Below are 10,270 nucleotides of genomic sequence, written 5' to 3' on the forward strand. Positions count from 1 at the left end.
AACAAGGCTCACTATAGGCAGCCACACTCTAGCTTTGCATTTTTGTCACTTGAAGGAAACAGCAGGGAAGTCCCTTTCCAGTCCTGAAATTCTGAATCCCTGAGTCAGAGGGAGAAAACAAACTGTCCCAGTTGATAAGGAGGCAGAAAAACATGAAATGAGGCTGCCTCTTTCATGAGCTCTCCCCACCCGGAAGGGGAATGGGCTGCCTATGGCTGTGGCCCAGAAACATCCCTGGAGGCAGAATGAAACCTCCTTCCAGGAAAGGTGTCTCATCGCTGTGTGAGGGGCCTCAGAGACAGAGAGAGCACCGGCCCCCACAGGAGCAGGACAGACACTTTAGGATCCAACCTGGGTGTGAATCAAGGGTGAACATCAGTTGAGCTCATAAACGGAAGGGGTGATGGGGAAAAAAAAATAGGTCCCGGGTATTTATTTTATTAAGGTGCTTTCATAGCAATGGTTTTTAGTCATTTCTTTTCTAGCCAGATGATTTAATAAAATATTAAAATTCTTCCGAACGATAAAAAGAAAAAAGCATGCCAACCTCTTTCAGCGAATCACATTTATGGTAGAAAATCGGCTCCTCAGACAGAAAGACCTCCTAAGACCCCATGGCTCCGCTGGACAAATTGTAAGAAAGTGCCCTGAGTGGAAATGACCAGCCTCTTGAGAGAGGAGTTTGAAAATCTTCGGTGACCACAGAGGAGTCACTGTCATCCGGATTTTGGAGCTCAAAGAAGGAATGAAGTGGGTGAAAAATAAATGTTGTGGTGGGGGGACAGGGGGAGGATGGGGCATCAGGGAGACGGAAATTGGGGGGAAAAAACCTCAGCCAGCCGGTAGGTGTGTGTCAGGGACTTATGCGGCAATGTGGCTCATAGCCATGTGCTTGGACAGCTTCCCTTATCGATACTTGCTGGACAGCCAAAGAATTTCATAAGATGGCGATCGAACAAGATGAAGTCATCTTTCGGGGAAAAATGCAATTCCCCACGTGGCAGCTTCCTTCACAACTCCTCTGACGATCTTGTTTGTCAGACTTCAGACAGCATGCAACGGCTGTATCTAAGCCTCCCATGAAAGACTGTAGCACTGTCTCCAGGATCCAGCGTTACACACTGCCATCCTGGCGTCCATGTGGCCACTGCCATATGATTCGATTTGGCCCATGAAATGTGAGCGGAAGTCACCCACGTTGCTTTCAGGCATAAGTTTTAAGAGCTAGTAGCGGTTTTCTGGCTTTCCTTCCCCCTGCTGTCATGAAGACCAGGAACGTTTTAGTGCCTTATCCCATAGCTGCGGTCCCCAAGAGAAGAAAACATGGAGCAGAGCTACAACTGGACCTCAGCGGACACACAACAAGGGTGAGAAACAAAACGCTGTGAGCGCCACAGAGCAAAGCCTATCGGACGAATTAATGGGCCTCTCATGAAACTAAAACGTGGCTGGAGTTGTTCTTACCCAGCCTTTCTCACTACCTGGCCACAGGCTCACCACTAGAGAAAAGTCATTACTCTCTCTAGGTGGCCCACTCAGAATTCAGACATGTCGCCCTGTGGATTCCCTTTTCTGGGAAATGGGGGCTGGAAGCTCGGAGGCTCTGCTGCCCGGTGTGGTTCAGAAGCCACAGAGTCTCAGGGCACCTGGGTGGCTCAGTTTGCTGAGCATCTGATTCTTCATTTTGGCTCAGGTCATGATCTCACGGTTCATGGGATTGAGCCCCACGTCAAGCTCTATGCTGGTGGTGTGGAGCCTGATTGGGATTCTGTCCACCTCTCTCTGCCCTTCACCCTTCTCTCTCTCTCTCTGTCTCTCTCTCTCAAAAATAAATAAATAAATAAATAAATAAACCACAGAACCTAAAAACAAGCACAGACCATGTCTCTCCTTCCTCCAAGCTCCAACCCACACCTCTTACCCCACCCCCCACCTGCTTCCTCACCTCCTTTCTCCCTACTTCTCCTTCATGAGCCCCAGATTCAGCTCCTTCCCATTCGCCTTCTCACTCATCATCCCAACCAGAAGAGGTCAACTGAGCTTCTGGGCCAACCTCAGGGGGTGCAGGAGAAGTAAGCCTCTGAATTCTCCCCTGTTTTGTTCCTAACAAAAGGAACAAGCTTGGAGTGCACACCAAAATGGGGGAGGTGCTATGAAATTAACCTTACCAGCAGCAGAGAGGAAGTGAAGAGAGATACTTTCTGGGAAATTGTGGAAAGGCAGGGTCTGGAGCAATCCCTGAGCCAGGAGGGGCTGTGGCCACAGCCTGTGACCACTGGAAGGGGTTTCCCTGAGCTAGAGGTTAAACAAGCTTGGCAAGCAAGTCCTAGGAAGGGGTCCTGACCAACGAGGAAGTTTGAACACCCAGTGGGGTATTGGATGGGACTTTTCCAGTCTCAGAATTTCTGCCACTGCCTCCAAAGGGGAGGACAGTAGCAAAAGTGTCCCCCACACTCTAAAGAGGAAGGCATCAGAACATACCTACAGGATTTATTCAAAGGTGAATGATTCAGGCCTGCCATCCCACCTCCAGCACCACAAGAGAACATGAGAAGTTCAGAGAGCATCCATTAAAGTAGGGGCATTTCTTTTTTTTAAGCTTATTTATTTATTTTTGAGAGAGAGAGAGCATGAGCACAAGTGGGGGAGGAACAGAGAGAGAGGGAGAGAGAGAGAATCCCAAGTAGGCTCCGCACTCACAGCACAGAGCCCGATGTGGGGCTCGAACTCAAGAACCATGAGATCACGACCTGAGCCAAAATTAAGAGTTGGATGCTCAACCAACTGAGCCACCCAGCTACCCAAAGTAGGGGCATTGCTAGGAGTAGAGAGTTGTTAGTCTAGTAAAAAAGGCTGGGATATTTCCCCAGCCCTCCCTTTGCCATGAAGGAAGGGAGGGAGACGCTTCTTCCAGCCCTCAAGCAAAGCACAGGGGTCTAGGGGAGGCACCTGGAGGGTGGCAAGCCTTCAAAAGGGGAGAGTGAGCTCAATGCCCAGCTGGACACTGGTTGAACCAGAGAAACCAGTAGGCCAACATGCTCTGCCCACTGGACAGAAGCTTGAGGAGCATCCTTGTCCTTGCTCCCAGGCTCTGGAACAGGGAGGCTAAGGCCTGCTTCTTTCCCAGGGAACTATAAAGGAGTGTAGGAAGCTGTTTGGAGAGGCCAGCAGTGGCAGAGGAACAGAGAGGACATGGGGGTGGCTTCCCTCTCATCATTGGGTGTGACAACCCAGCAGCAAGTCCTCTGCAGAATGTGCCCCTCCTCCAGGGGAGTGCTCCACACAAAAGGGAGGCCCAGAAGGACAGGCGAGATGGGAGAGAAAGTGGTAAAAAGCAAACAATGTCCCCTCCCATAGGCAGGTCCCTAGCTCAGGCAGGAGGGGAGGCACAGGGCGGGGAGAAGCCTGGGGTTTGGTGTGAGATAGAAGTTTTGATTTAGCCTGAGCTTGACCTTTTGAAGCCTGAAGGAGAGCTGAAGCAGCCAAAATAAGGCTAGTTATTATACCTGATGGGGGCCCAAAGCTACAGAGGCTCTGCCTGAGACAGTGTCAAAGGGTGAGGAAGAGAACTCCAACAGAGAGCTTGAAAACGAGAGATGGAGAAAAATAAAGCCACTTCCCAGTTGTGCAACAGTGAGTCAAACTGGTTAAACAACAACAACAAAACCTACACCAGGAGGGGCAGTGCACCAAATCCAGAAACTTTCTAGAGAGCATGCACCTTGAGCAAGTTGAGTGTTGAGAAGGATTGTGAAGGACAAGTAGTCCTCCACCCTAGTAGAACGTGCATTCTCAGGGTCAGAAGGGGCCCAAGAGGGTGGAAATCAGGTGTTAGGGAGGGTAGCAAAAATCCTTAGATATTTCAAAGCTTTATGATCCTAAGTTCAACTCTACCCAGTAAATGTTACTCCTTAGCATTTAATTTATGTAGGGGAGGGAGAAATGAAATGAGATGAAGTGAGATTGCGCCTTCCCCCCCCCCCCCGCCTCCCCCCCCCCGCCCCCCGCAACCTCCCTGGGAAGTGATAATGAGGACGAGTTCAGAAACACTGAGTTAGAGAGGTAGACACCGTTCTAGGTCTGTTGCTGAGACATTTTCCTGGCTCCATGGAGAATTGCTTTCACTGAATTCGCTTTGATATCCTGCCTTTTGAGGACTCCATCCCCTGCTTCACAAGGTGCTCTTTTTATAAGGACCCAGAAGAGATCTTTCTCTCAGGTCTGACTATATAGAAAAAGCAGTGCTTCTACTGAATAAATGGTTTGTTTGTCTTTTATGTGTGCTAGAAAATCTCAAACAAATCAAGTTTTCCCTCTTTGCCTCAGCCACAAGGGAGCTCGACGCATGACTTGTCACATCTACAGGATGGGGTGATGTGCACATCTGGGGATCGGTCTGAACTGTGCTTTTACTATTTTGCTACTTTTAACTCCTACTGCAATTCTCTCAACTATGTTTTAGCTCTTTTCTACTTCGTGTAGTTTTGCAAGTTCCCTAAGATCCTTTGTGGAATAAGTGGGGTGTAAATATGTAAAGAGGAATACTTCCTCCTTCTCCCTCTGAAGTTTTTTTCTCCACCCACCATTTTCAAGTATCATTATGCAATTGCCTTTTTTTTTTTTGGTCTTAACTCAGTATAGAACTAATGCATATTCGATTAAGTTTTATTTTCATTCCTAGTTTTCTAGGATATCAAGATCATCTTGAAAACTTATTCTGGGACCTGATGCTTCTTCCAGTTCTCTTAGCTTTGTGTTACCTGTAGTGTCGTTATCCAAGGTGTTGATAACAATGTCGAATGGACAGGACTAACAGAGATCCCTGTGGTATGTCACTAGAGACCTCTTTCCAGCCAGTATTGACATATTAGCCACCTTTTCCCTTTGCTGTGATTGAACTAGTGATTCGTTCCTCATTTTTCCACCATCTGTCCACTGGGATGGCCAGGACACTTGGTCGAATGCCTCTCTGGACTCCTAGGAGCCAATGCCCACAACATTCCTCAGTCTGTCACATTTAATGCGTCCTCCCTAAAAAAGAAATAGCTTGGCACTGGATACCAGGAACTCCACCCTTCTGAAACTGCGCTGCTCCCACCTCTATGTCAGGAATTTGACATAATATCTCCAAAATGAGAAGCCTGGGCTGTCAGCAGAACCAGTAAAATACAGACACCATGCAGAGTTTTGTGTTTGCTCCCAAACAGAAGTACCATATAGGTTCTCCCAACTGGTGCAGCCTGAGTCCCATGCCCGGTCCCAGCTACAACGGATGCTCAAATTTTTAGCTCTCTGGTTCTGCCTCGGGCCAGCAGCTCCCATACATCAAGACCTCCAGCGAGTTTTAGAACGGTATTCAAAGGATGGGGAGAAGTCGGACTCCACGACAAATGTCCCAGGAGCCCAAATGGAGGAGCACGGCTGCTGCACAAAGCCCAGACTCCACCTGCAGATCTTGGGCCCTGCTCCAGGCTCTCAGGAGAGGGAATCTGATTGGCTAACCTTAGGGAATCTGATTGGCTCAACTAGCTGGGCCAGGGCTGTGGGTCTGGGCAGTGTGTGAAGGCAGTCAGCACCCACCCGCATACCCTCTGAGCCCCAACCAGCTCCTAGTAGTCACCCTCCTGAGTCAGCCAGCACCTGAGTCTCTTTGTCAGAGAGCTATTGTAGGCTACCGTCCCTGGAAATTCACATCCCCCTAGGGCATCCCATAAACAATCAGTGACAATATAGGAGTAAAGAAACTTCAGTCCCCTTTAGGATCAAGACAAGGAAGTGATACCTGCATTATTTATTGAATTCCCCTGTGGGGCTGACCCAAAGTTACCCCAGGCCTTCACTTTTTTTTTTTAATTTAAATTCAAGTTACTTAACCGTAGGCCTTCTCCCCTTGTCCCACTTCCCCACACCCCTACTGATATCTCCTGGGAACACTTTCTAATACCTTTACCCACTCCCTCATCTCAGGGTCTGCTTCTGGGAAAACCAATCTGAGACAGACAGACATGGTTGCTGGAGGTGCACAGTGGTAAATCAAGTATCACTATCCAAGGGGCCATGAGAACATCCCCAAACTGTCCTTCTTCTCCCTGATTTGACCCTTTGTGGGCAACCCGGGTCCTGAAAATGAGGAGCTAACCTCCAAATTTCTGCCTTGGTCCCATCCTAGTCCAGGATTGGAGCTGGGACTCAAAACCAACTTTCCTGAAGATGCACACACCTTCCTGTAACCATACTGGTGAGAACAGCCCAGCACACTTCACTGTAACTTCCAGAACATACTCTTTTCCTTTTTTTGAATGTCAAGAGCACATGTGCCCATCTCTTGTCTCTGAGCACAAATCCCCTCCTCTATAATTTATCAAAGATTAATGACAGCAGCTCTGAAATCACATGTCAAATCCCTCCAGGACTGCAGGATGTAATTCATCAGGTTTAGGGCTCCAAGTTCATTACAGCTGCTTGGGCTGACTTTCCTGCTTCCTCACCTATCCGTGACTTCAATCTCCTCCTTGCAATGTTTACCCTACCCTTTCCAAGTGGAAGACCATTTTCCTCACTGGAGAAGAAGGAGGTAAAATAGTCATTAGGCAAGCACTGCCCTCAGGGTGACTTCAGCCCTGAACAGCAGATCATTTTTCTCTAAGCAATGTTTGCCTTAATCTTTGCATATGCTCAACAGAGATAAATAGGATTCCTCTTAATGTTCAAAACCCATGGCTCATTCAACACACTGGACCCCTCCACCTTTGTTCTTACAAACAGGGACACACTGCTGGATTCAGCCCTTGCCCCATGTCATATAGGGGACCCGGAGAGGTGGGGGGGGGGGGGCGGTCATTTTACACAAACCTAACCTCCATAGCCGCTTCTGAATCCCAGGTCAGCTCTTTTGGGATCCAGCCTGCTGTTTCTCTTGTTGACAGCTGTCCCGCCTTTATCCCTTGTCACCTCTCTCCCTAAGAGCCCGAGTGAAGTCATAATCCTTGGCTCATGCTTCCAATCCCCTTTGCTTTATTCCTGAGGGCAGGGCCTATGAAATCACCTGCTTCCATCACTTTGAGGGGAGGTATCCCTGATTCAGAAAGTACTCACTTCCTACAAGATTAGCCCCCAGGCAATTGTCTTTAGGGTTGTCTCTCTGAGACTCTCTAGCCTGAAGGACTCCCTGCTTCCATGGCTTCTGTCTTGTATGCCCCCCCAGTCTCCCCACTCCCATTTCCAACTAGAACTTTATCTGCCATTTTGTACTATCCTCTTTTAATCCAGACCATAAGGGAGATTCACCTGGTTTCTTTAGCTAAAATCCCCTTTTCCTCTGCAGCTGGATCAATGCTATTTTAAAACAGCAACAACAATGTCAGGAAGCGGAAATAAGACCTAATGAAAGCAGTTATCTGCAGGAGGTGGTGGGAATGCAGTGGAAGATGTTAAGGATGAGACTTCTCCACGTATATGCCTTTTAATATACTTTTTGTTTTTCAATCATTTAAATATTTTACATGTTTCGAAAATAAAATTAAATCAACAGCTAACTCTATATAAAATCATGTAGGAAAAAAAACATTCCAGTAACTTGGGCCATAGTACCCTGACTCTATACTCTTAATGGATATATTCTAGAGAGAAAAAAGAACTACACAGAAGGCTCATATCTGACTTAGTAGACTTGTCGTTAGTGTTATTTCTGATGCAGTAATTTTTTTTAATGTTTATTTTTGAGAGAGAGAGAGGGAGTGAGCAGGGGAGGGGCAGAGAGAGAGGGGGACAGAGGATCCAAGTGGGCTCTGGGCTGACAACAGCAAGCCCGATGAGGGGTTCAAACTCACAAACCATGAGATCATGACCTGAGCCTTGAGATCATGACCTGAGCCAAAGTCAGACGATTAACCGACTGAACCACCCAGGCAATAACCACCCCTCTGGAGTAGTAATTCTAAAACTACTTTGTGTACATTGCAGGATAGAGACAATTAGTAAGTACAGTGACATTATTGAGAAGCACGTTCTTGCTATGTGAGAAAGGAAATGTCAAGATGAAATGTGGGAAGGAGAGGAAGGAAGACCCTGTGGTGTTCGATTTCAATTCGAAGTACCAAAGTGAATTCAAGATTTGTTTTTTTAGGGGCTCCTGGGTGGCTCAGTCAGTTAAGCATCTGACTCTTTATTTCAGCTCAGGTCATGATCTCACAGTTCATGAGTTGAAGCCCTGCGTCGGGTTCTGAGCTGAACAGCGTGGAGCCTGCTTGACAGTCTCTCTCTCTCTCTCTCTCTCTCTCTTTCTCTCTCTCTCTCTCTCCCTCTCTCTCCCCCCTCCCCACCTCTCAGAAATAAACATTTTAAAAAAAGATTTTTTAAGTACACTTAGGGGCGCCTGTTAACCATCCAACTCTCGATTTTGGCTCAGGTCATAATCTCAGCGTTCATGGGATTGAGCCCCACGTTGGGCTATGCACTGACAGTGGGGAGCCTGCTTGGGATTCTCTCTCTCTCTCTCTCTCTGCCCCTCCCCCCTCAAAATAAATAAATACTTTTTTTAAAAAACAAAAATAAAGGGGCACCTGGGTGGCACAAGAGTGTCTGACTTCAACTCAGGTCATGATCTCGAGGTTCATGAGTTCTAACCTCGCGTCGGGCTCTGTGCTGACAGCTCAGAGCCTAGAGCCTGCTTCAGATTCTGTGTCTCCCTCTCTCTCTCTGCCCCTCCCTACTTGTGCTCTGTCTCTCTGTCAAAACTAAATAAACATTTTTTTAAAAAAAACCTAAAAAAAATAAAAATAAAGAAAAGCATTTCCACACTCAGTCCACTGAAAAGGCCTAGAAATAACAATATCCCAACAATAATGAGTACACTGAGTCCCCAGATCTTGGTTTTTAAAAACCATTCTCTTTTAAAAGGAACCAGGTAGGGCTCCTGGAAGAAATGCCTGATTCAGTGCTACAGCAGAGAAAGTACAAGGTGAGCTTACAACCTCAGGATATACTGAAAATTCAGAAAGTGCTTAAACTCTAATGAAGACATGTCAAAGGAACCCAGGAGCCAACTTGAAGGGGCTCCCACTGGCCAAATTTGGAACAATTTGAGCTTCAATATTTGTCATGAATTATGAGATAGTCAATCAAAAAAAATCTTTGAACTCATGATGACACTCAAACGGTGGAGACACTTTACAAAACAAAGTCTGCCCATGAAGTATATGGAAAAATAGAATTCGAAAATAATCATTCACCATATTACAGTGTTATCATCTGCTTGACCAAGGATCATCGGTGTACTGTTAACATTGGGTAAGAGGTTGATAAGATATTCATACAACCAAAATATAATCCCCTCAGATTACTTATTAATTACAATTACAATTATAATTACAATTAATTACAATTACAAATTACTTACAATGGAGAAATATGGCAGACACCAGTTAAACAAATGATGAACTTAGCATGACTCACAGCAGGACCAACTGACATGAAATGGTTCCCAATGGGAAGCACACCCCGCCCATGCAGTGTTCTTACCATGGTGTATAACCTGAATTCATTCCGAGGAAGTGATCAGAGAGATTGTGGAATATAGAATGTGCCACAACAGAAATGGCATAGACTCTTCAAAAATGTCAATGTCAAGAAAGACAAAGAAAATTGGAGAGAACTATTCCAGATTCAAGGGACAACAAAGAGACTAGAAATGAATGATCCTTGAATGAGGGGTGGGGGGAGCTACAAAGAACTTTCTGGAGACAACAGGGTAAATTGAATATGGTCAGTATGTATATTACACATTATTATCTCACTACTACATTTCTCAAGTATAATATGGTATTACAGTTATGTAAGAAAATATCTTTGCGGAAGTATTGCGCAAGTGTGGAAGTATTTAAGGGGAAGTATTATGATGTCGACAACTTATACTCCAAGGATCCAGATATTTTTAAAGTACACTTATGTATATATGCATATGTATAATATATATATATATATAACATATATGTATAAATATTATATATGTATATATATAATACATATATGTGTATATATATACACACACACACACATACACACATATATACCTATGTATATACACACATATAAGGAAAGAGAGAGATTGGTACGTGTGGCAAATATAAGTGAAAGGCACTAGATGTTCTTTGTACTCTTCTTTAACTTACCTGTAGATGCGAATTTTTTCTACGTTAAAAGCTGAAGTAGGAAAAGTTTAGGCCCCACTTAAAACCATTTAAATCAAAATCTGTAGTTCTCCGGAAACATT

At 45.6% G+C, this 10,270-nt stretch overlaps 1 long non-coding RNA gene across 1 annotated transcript; it reads right to left on the reverse strand.

The window, feature by feature from the left end:
• Window positions 1–552: 552 nt before the first annotated feature.
• Window positions 553–6,929, reverse strand: LOC131514177 (uncharacterized). Its single transcript, XR_009262967.1, has 2 exons — window positions 6,858–6,929; window positions 553–1,257 (listed from the first exon to the last, which is right to left on the reverse strand). It is a non-coding gene; the product is annotated as an uncharacterized LOC131514177 (long non-coding RNA).
• Window positions 6,930–10,270: the final 3,341 nt, after the last annotated feature.

The sequence above is a fragment of the Neofelis nebulosa genome, chromosome 6 (assembly GCF_028018385.1).
Source record: "Neofelis nebulosa isolate mNeoNeb1 chromosome 6, mNeoNeb1.pri, whole genome shotgun sequence".
NCBI classification, from domain to species: domain Eukaryota; kingdom Metazoa; phylum Chordata; class Mammalia; order Carnivora; family Felidae; genus Neofelis; species Neofelis nebulosa.